This window comes from Fukomys damarensis, unplaced genomic scaffold (genome assembly GCF_012274545.1).
Source record: "Fukomys damarensis isolate Sample0158 unplaced genomic scaffold, DMR_v1.0_HiC HiC_scaffold_30, whole genome shotgun sequence".
Taxonomy (NCBI): Eukaryota; Metazoa; Chordata; class Mammalia; order Rodentia; family Bathyergidae; genus Fukomys; species Fukomys damarensis.
In genome coordinates, this window is record NW_022900942.1 from 8,363,103 (window position 1) to 8,372,272 (window position 9,170).

The window sequence follows — 9,170 nt, forward strand, 5'->3', positions numbered from 1 at the left end:
CACTGTGCCACCTTCCCAAGCCTATAGCAATGGCTTTCTGGTCCCAGGTGCCTCTGCCACATGGATTCTAATCTGCTGAACACTCTCCCAGACCCAGGGATGCCTTCTAGAGTCCAAGAATGAGCTGGTACACGTCTTGTGGATTCCAAGAACCTCTATATAAAATGTATCTAATTTAAATGAGGGGGAATAAAAATTTTTTTTCAAATCTCAGGAATTAAGATTTACAGTATTTAGATAACAGTGTGATGTTCCTTAACATTATATCTACTTTACACATCAAGGTGTAAATTTCACTTGATTAGTTACTCTTCTGCTGCAATTGATGAAATATAAAACAATTTTGTTTTTAGTAACTCAATTCAGAAGATAACCCACATCTTCCAGTTATACAAGGAGTCTTTCTCATCAGTACATGAAACATAAATATTGAGCAACTTTGAGTTAAAGTTTGATACACCAGTGATCAGACAAATGTTATTTAAAATTTAAGAAGTTTAAGAATAAGGTTTGGGGCTCTCAACACTGTTTGTTCCATTATAGAGAAAATCAAAGTAAATTTTTTAAAAAAATACTAATTTAACTGAAGAGTTACTTGGCAATCTTTGGAGACCAATAGAATATGAAATCACCCATCTACAGCTAAACTTAAATAAACTATGCAATAACTATGAACTCTTCCTCATCCTGCTAAAAGGGTTGTCTCTATCATAGTTCTCAAGAAAATAAACATGTCATCATTTAGAGAATCTACTTCAAAGTATTTACCTTGCGGAACATTTCCTCCTTTCTCCTCATCAGGACATCTCAATCTTATTGAAAGAGCCAGATAAATTTATATTGTTTTTGATGATAGCAGTAGAGAGAAGCTGAAGCAACCAAATAGGGAAGTTTTTGATGACACTGGAGAACAATGGCTGCCATGACTAAGCATTCCCAAATGCCAATTGTGGCTCTCAGCACTCTACAGTTGCTGTCTCAACCAACCTCATAACAAGCTGGCAGGCAGGTCTGCTTGGCAAAGCCCTTTCTCCAAGAAGCTGAGGTACGGTTAGGTGAAGCACTGTGTCACAGGACACAGAGCTTCCTGGGAGATGTTGCCCTCCCTAACTAAATTGCCCTCACGATTATGCCAAACCATTGTCTAAATCCAAAGGACTCCTTAAAATTCCAGCTCAGGTACTTCCCTGCAAGCTCAATACCACATCCTAACAGTACCATGCCCCTTACCTTCTTCTATGACCCTCTCTGTCTCTCCCATACTACTTGGGTTGTTTTTGTTTAATACATGCTGTCTCTTCTATCCTGCCCATAACATTAATTTATAGCTGTCCAGTCTCTGTTCTCACTGCTCATATCCTCTGGAAAATTGATCCTCCTTCATGAGTTCACTTTCCACACCAAGCCTTCAGCTGCCCTCATACACATCACTTCAGAATATTCTTTTCAGCTATTGACCTACAACTTCCTACAACTTCCCTGACAGTTCTGCTTCCACATGGACATCTCATTGAATGTCTCTAAAGCTGAGTTCACAATTTTCCACCCTGTCTGCCACCTTTAGGATGTCCATCTTTTACAACCCATAACCATATGCATACTAGGCCAGGAAAATCTCTGAGAAGCCAAGCTTGCCTTCTCCCCCTGCTTCTCAAATCTCATTATTTGGTTCCCCAGGCACCTATAGAATGGACTCCAGACTTCACCTCTGGCACCATACTCTGGGCTCTCCCCTGCAGCTGGGGTTGACAGCATTGATGATTTTTCTTTAAATTTATCAAGGCAGTCTTTCTTAAAAGTTAAATAAAATTGTTTCTTTAACTCAGGAACATAAACCCACTCATCTTCTATATGGATTGATATTCAGAACAGTGACTGTGTATAGAGCACTTATTACTGGCTCTCAGCTCTGCCCATGTCAGGGCCACAGGCTTCTGCTCAGATGGCCCCTCTGACACAGTTTCCCCTCCACAAGAGGTGTCAGTCACTAATGCCTCTACCAGTAAATCTCTGCTTCCCTTCTGTCCCTCATGACTCTTAATCATTCCTTGCACTCAGTTTAAATATTTTTCCTCAGCATCCCCTTTCTCCTCATATGGTTGTGAACTCCTTCCCCAATTCCCAATGATGTCCTTCAGAAGAGGCCATGACACATCCAAATCTTTGATTATATATACAGATTTGATGAATATTTGTATGGCTCCTGGGACTATTTACCAGATAGGCCGAGTCCCCAGTTTCTAGCAGGCACAGCAACAAAGCATTCTGAAAGCTAGCTGAATTGAATCTCATGCATTTCCAATGTAATATATTTAAGTTTAAACATTCCAAACTGTTGACATAGGTAACTAAATTGTAAACACATCTATATTCTAAAAATGAATGAGGCAGGACTAAAAATTATATTGAAAACCAAAAAGCACATTTCTGATACTTAAAATATAGTGCATTTCTGATACTTAAAGGACAGGAAACATGGAAAGAGCACACAGAGGTCAAAGCACATTAAATACAAATGAATGCAACAAGAAAAATATGAAAATCAAATTTTAAAATGACTTAATTGTATACTGAAACAAAACTAATATTAAGAACATTGAAAAAAGGCTTTGGAAAAGAAGTATCATGAGATTGTTGCTCATAAATTTCCCTTTAAAGACATAATTACAAAAAGGCTAAGTTCTAGCAAACCATTAGATGAAGAGTGAACTAAACTGTTTAGGAAATGTGACAAATTTGTACTACCAATGCTTCTGAGAATATATACATAGCTGTGTGATATTCATGCATATAAATCATTATTCTATGCTGATTATTATAAAACTAAGAAGTTTATTTATCACATTATTAATGCCATAATTCTAAATTACAACATGTGTTTTCTTTCTTGGTATAGTTTAGAGTGAAAATCTTTAGATGCATAAACATGAACATTTATATTTTGATACTAAAGTAATACTTTAAATTTTATAGTGCATTTTCAAGTAATTCAAAAACTTGTGCTGATTGTTTATTAAAATTTTTGTGAAACTGTATACAAAGACTTCAAAATTAATATCTAATGGCATTGGCAAGTCCTATTTAATTATCAGATATGATGAGCAAATAACTTGATTTTCTTCACTATTACTACCTGCAGGTCCTCAAGTGAATACTCCCATTTGTTTACTAGAGGAGTGATGTTTGAATCTCACTGTACCTTTATGCAGAGAGGTACAGAAGGCATTTAGAAGGAGCCAGCAGGGACAGTGTAGAAAAAAGGACCCAGTATTTCATTTGAAAAGTTGCCTTAGACAAATTTGGAGATTGTGGTATCAAAAACAAAACTAAAAATGAGCTGGAATTTGTTACATTCTTTCTGGATATTGCAAGGATTTTAGAACTCTAACTCCATGGAGCTGTGGACACAATTCTACTCTAGCTAGTGGTTTCAGCCACGCAGTGACTTGGTGACTGGCCCATTGTTTTCTGTATACTGGGTTCTAAGAGCAGCCCAGGCTTCCTGGAAGATTGATCTCTTGAAGGAAATAGCCTCACCCCTAACCCCAAACATGGGTTATGCATCCTCAGTTAGCAGTTTTCATGAACTTCTGTGGAATCTTTCCTGCCAGTGAAATAATGTCTCCTGGGCCATGTGGTCTAGGAACAAGGGCCTCCCTGTTCACTCTAGGCCCTCTCATGCTGACAGCCTTCCATGTCATCTGGTGTCCAGGTCAAATAAATGTTCCTTGTTAGGAACAATTCTGCCTCCAGAACCCAAGAAATTAGGGGTGTCCTCTGACAGCTCCACACAGCCTCTGCTACTTGGGGGTCTTCTCTTCACTCTCAGCCATCCTGGTTCAACATAAAGACCCATGAATTGCAGAGCAAGAGCCCTTATGGTCCTGTAGATGTGAACTACACATGTGAATGTGCACACATGTCACACAAGGTATGCACACTAATAGACCAGCTATTATTTTAAAGCTGTCTCAGATTAGTTATTTATGAAATTAGATCATATAAATGGTAGTATTTATAAACTCCTGAATTTACATCTCTTTAATGTTGTGATATGTGTACATAAATAATCATCACATGGCAGATAGACTAGCACAAATTAAATGCTTAATGGCATGAATGACTATCTTGGAAACACCCTCTTCACAGATAGGGAGATGGTCCCCAAATTACATGTCCAGAGAGATGTGTCAGTAGCCAGCATAACTTGCATGGTCCTTTCTCACTTCATGACTCAGAATGTACCTATTTTGGTTTGCTTCTATCCTTATTTGTACTACATCTATTCTATTGTCCATGTAGATGCATGCTGGAGAAATGCTGCTAGCATCAGAACTTCAACCATCATCTTTCTCCTCTGGTGTAATCCTGGGAGCCTAATGTGGTGCTTCATGGCTGCCTAACCTGGTGGTTTCTGTCAAGTTTGCATTTCCTTTCTGGAAAAAAACTGAAATTTTTCTATATTTTTGTCTGCTTTTTGCTCCTGATTCTCACTTGCTAAAAGGAACAAAAAGTACCCATACCATAGCCAGAAGACTGGACTGCTTTGAAGTTTCCTCAACCAGATTAATTAATTCACTTCACCTCATGTCAGTCTCCTCTTAAGTCTCAGGACATGATAAAACTGTTAGCAAATTTTTTGCCAGTATGTAACATATATGGCTTCTAGTCCAACTGTCAATGGAATCCTTATTCTTAATGGAAAACTGCTAGTCTTTACTATTCACATTTCTATCAGCATTCAGGTCTTCTGACCTCTCCATCAACTGCTGCTTACAATATTCTATGGCTTCTGTAGATCACCTTAAATCTTCCCAAACTCTTTTCAAAAACAAGTCTCAAAGGTTTCCAAACCTCTGGTCAAATAGTTACAACAACTCCACTTCTCTGGTACCAAAAGCTGTCTTACTTTCCAATCACTAGGACAGAATATCTGACATCCACAACTTAAAGGAGGGGAGGTTTATTTTTCCTCATGATGTTAATTCATTGTCAGCTGGCTTCCAGGCAGAAACAGGATGTCAGAGAGCCATGGCAGAGAAAATGTACTCAGTCAATGGCAGCCAGGAAGCAGAGCAAGATGAGAGGAGCCAGGGAGGGAAATATAACTCTGTAGGCCATGCCTATGCCCCCAGCCATGATCCACCTCTGTTATGGCTTCTGTCTAAATGTCCCCTTAAAGCCTCATGTAGTCATAGATTGAACTTTTTCACAGGTGGCTGAATCTAGAGTATGTGATTGATTCATGGTGAAATGTTAGCATTAAGGGTGCTGGCATTAAGGGTAGGTGATTGCTAAATCAGTCCACTGATTGGCTTCACACTGCCATAATCCCAGGGACTTGGACACAATAGAAGGGACAAAAAGTGGCTTGTCTTGCCTCTTGCTTGCTTACTTTGCTACCTTCTGCCCACCATTACCTGTTTCTTTTTTGGGTTTTTTTGTTGTTGTTGTTGTTTTTGTTTGTTTGTTTGCTTTTTGGTACTGGGGAGACTAAACTTGTGTCCTTGAGCTTGCAAGGCAGACCACCTAACCGCTGAGCTAAATCTCCAGCCCCTAACTGTTTCTTCTCTGCCATGACACACTGCTTTGGAGCCAGCCAGTTATAAACTGAAACCTCTACAAATGAGCTAAATAAACCTTTGCCTCACTAACTTTAGGTGTTGTGTATTTTATTCTCAGCAATGAGAGAAAAGTAACTAAGATAGCTCTAAACAGGCCTCACCTTCCAAAAGAAAGTCATTTATTATCTCAGCAGTGGACTGATCATCATGTCCCCATGATCCAATGACTTTCCATACACATGAGGCTTTAGGGGGACAATTTAGATCTAAACAATGACAGTGATCATTTTTGATGGACAATGAATCAGTTGGTTTTTCCATAGAATAAATAAAATCAATAAAACCTAAGCCAACCTTATCAAAAAAGGAAAGAAAAGGCTCAAATTCATGCAATTAGTAATGAAAACAGTGAAGTCACAACAGATCCAGCAGAAATCCAAAGGATCATCAATACTTATTTCAAGAACCTGTACTCTAACAAAATGAAGAACACAGAAGAAATGAACAGATTTCTAGATACATATGAATTACCAAAGTTGAATGAAGAAGACAAAAAATTCTAAACACCCCAATTACAATCAGTGAAATTGAAAACATAAGTTTACTAACTAAGAAAAGCCCAGATCCTGATGGCTTCACTGCTGAATTTTACAAGACATTTAAGAAGAACTACTGCTGCTATTCTAAACTCTTCAACGAAATTGAAAGGGAAGCAATACTTCCAAATTCATTCCTGGAAGCAGGTGTTACTTTGATTCTAAAAACAGGGAAAGCCCCCCCCACAAAAAAAGAGAACTGCAGGCCAATCTTCCTAATAAACACAGATGCAAAAATTCTCAATAAGATACTGGCAAAAAGAATACAGATGGTCATCAAGAATATCATACACCCTGACCAAGTTGCATTTATCCCAAGAATGCAAGGATAGTTCAACATATGTAAATCAATAAATGTAATACACTATATTAAGAGAGTGAAAGGCAAAGACCCATATGATCATCTCAATAGATGCAGAAAAAGCATTTGACAAAATTCAATGCTGATTCATGATGAAACCCCTGCAGAAAATTGAAATAGTTGGTCTTTATCTCAACTTGATATGAAAAATCAACAGCCAACATCATTCTCAGTGGTCAAACACTGAAAACCTTCATGCTAAAATCAGGAACAAGTCAAGGATGTCCACTATCACTACTCATGTTTAATATAGCTCTGGAAACTTTAGCTAAGGCAATTAGATAAGAGAAAGAAATTAAAGCAATAAAAATAGGAAAGGAAGAAGTTAAACTGTCATTATTTGCTGACATTATGATACTCTACATAGAAGACCCAAAAAACTCTGCCAAAAGAATTCTAGACTTAACTGACAGATTCAGTAGAGTAGCAGAATACAAGGTAAACGCTCAAAAATCAAGAGCCTTCTTGTACACAACAGAATCACTGACAGAGAAATTAGGGAAACAATTCTTTTCACCATAGCATCCAAAAAAATAAAATATCTAGGAATCAATCTAATGAAAGAAGCAAAAAAATGCTACATTGAGAACTATAACACTCTAAAAAAAGAGATCAAAGAGGATATAAGAAAATGGAAAGCCCTCCCTTGTTTCTGGGCAGGAAAAAACAATATAGTGAAAATGGCCGTACTTCCAACACTGCTATACAGATTTACTGCAATCCCAATTGAAATGCCAACAGTATATTTCACAGAACTAGAGAAAACAATCCAAAAATTCATTTGGAATCAAAAGATACCTAGAATAGTAAAAGTAATTCTAGGTAACAGAGACATGGCAGGGTGTATCAACAATCCCCAACTTGAAACTGTACTACAAAGCCACTGTGATAAAAAGAGTATGGTGCTAGCAAAGAAACAGACCTGAGGATCAGTGGAATAGGTTAGAAGATGCAGGAATGACTCAAGACATACTTAGCTACCTTATCTTTAACAAAGGAGCCAACCATCCCCACTGGAGGAAAGATAGCCTCTTTAAAAAATGGTGTTAGAAAAACTGGATTTTAACTTGCCAAAGATTAAAACCAGATCCCTATCTTTCACCATGCACTAGACTAAAATCCAAATGGAATAAAGATATAAATATTGAAACAAACACTAAACTTGCTGTAAGATAAGTTAGGTAGAACTCTTGAAGATATCAGCATAGGAAAAGACTATAAAAAACAAATCCTCAGTAGCATGTGCATTAGCATAAAGAATCAACAACTGGGATCTCATGTTTTTAAAAAGTTTCTGTACTTCCAGAGAAATCAGAAGCAGAGCTAACAGTTAACCCACAGTGTGGGAAAAAAATTTACCAGCTCAGACAAAAGTCTACTAATTTTACCTCAGACAAAAGTCTACTATTTAGAATATAGGGGCTGGGGATTTAGCTCAGTGGTTACACCACCTGCTTCACAAGCACAAGATCCTGAGTTTGATCCCTGGTAATAAAAACAAACAAACAAACAAACAAAATAATAATGAATTAGAATGTATAAAGAGCTCAGAAAAAACATCATACCCCCAAACATAAAGCCCAAATTCAAAAATGGACTTCTGAAATGCACAGACATTCCTCAGACAAAGTAAAAGCAGCAAATAAACATATGAAAAAAATGTTCAACTTCACTGGTCATTCAAGAGATGCAGATGAAAACAACACTAAGATTCCATCTCACCCCAGTAAGAATGGCTTCTACCAATAAATCAACCAAGAAAAACCACGTCTTCTTTATTCAGTCCCCAACTGATGGGTAAATGGGCTGTTTCCAAGCTTTAGCAATTACAAACTGTGCCACTATAAACATAGGTGCACATATATCACTGTGAGATTCTTTTAATTCTTTTGGAAAGATACCCAGCAGAGGGATGGCTGGGTCAAATAGAACTTCTAAACCTAGTTCCATCAGGTATCACCATATTGATTTTCATAGTGTTTTTTTCTATAAAATGGAACACTACTCAGCCATAAAGAATGAGAAATTAGACTTATTCATAGGAAAATGTATATATATATTGAGGATATACTCCTAAGTGAAAATAAGTTACACATGTTTAAATATTGAATAGTTTCTCAGGTGTGAAAACCGATTATGGTATATAAGATCCTAATGATATAATTGACAATGTGAAATAAGAAGAAAGAGGATAAAGGTGTAGGGGAAGTGCAAAGGGTAGAGGAAAGGTAATAAGGGAAAAGAAAAAAATGAGACAATGAAAAAATGGAAATAAAGTATTTGTAAATAGGGAAGGGAGGTGGAGGTGAAGGGAGGACAGGGATAAGGGGAAAAATGAGAACCAAGACCTGTCATGTAAAGGTACAAGATCTCAATGATGAATGTAACTATACTGTATACCTAAAATGTACCAATAAACTCAATGAGAAAAAATAAAAGAAATCAACCAAGAACAAATGCTGGCAGGATTGTGTGGAGACAGGGACCCTTCTTTATTTTTTTGTGGAAATGCAGACTGGTGCAACCACTGTGGAAATCAATATGGAAATACTTCAAAGAACTAGGCTTAGAGGTCCCATTTGACCCAGCTATCCCTCTGCTGGGTATCTTCCCAAAAGAATTAAATTAATTATACCACAGTGATATATG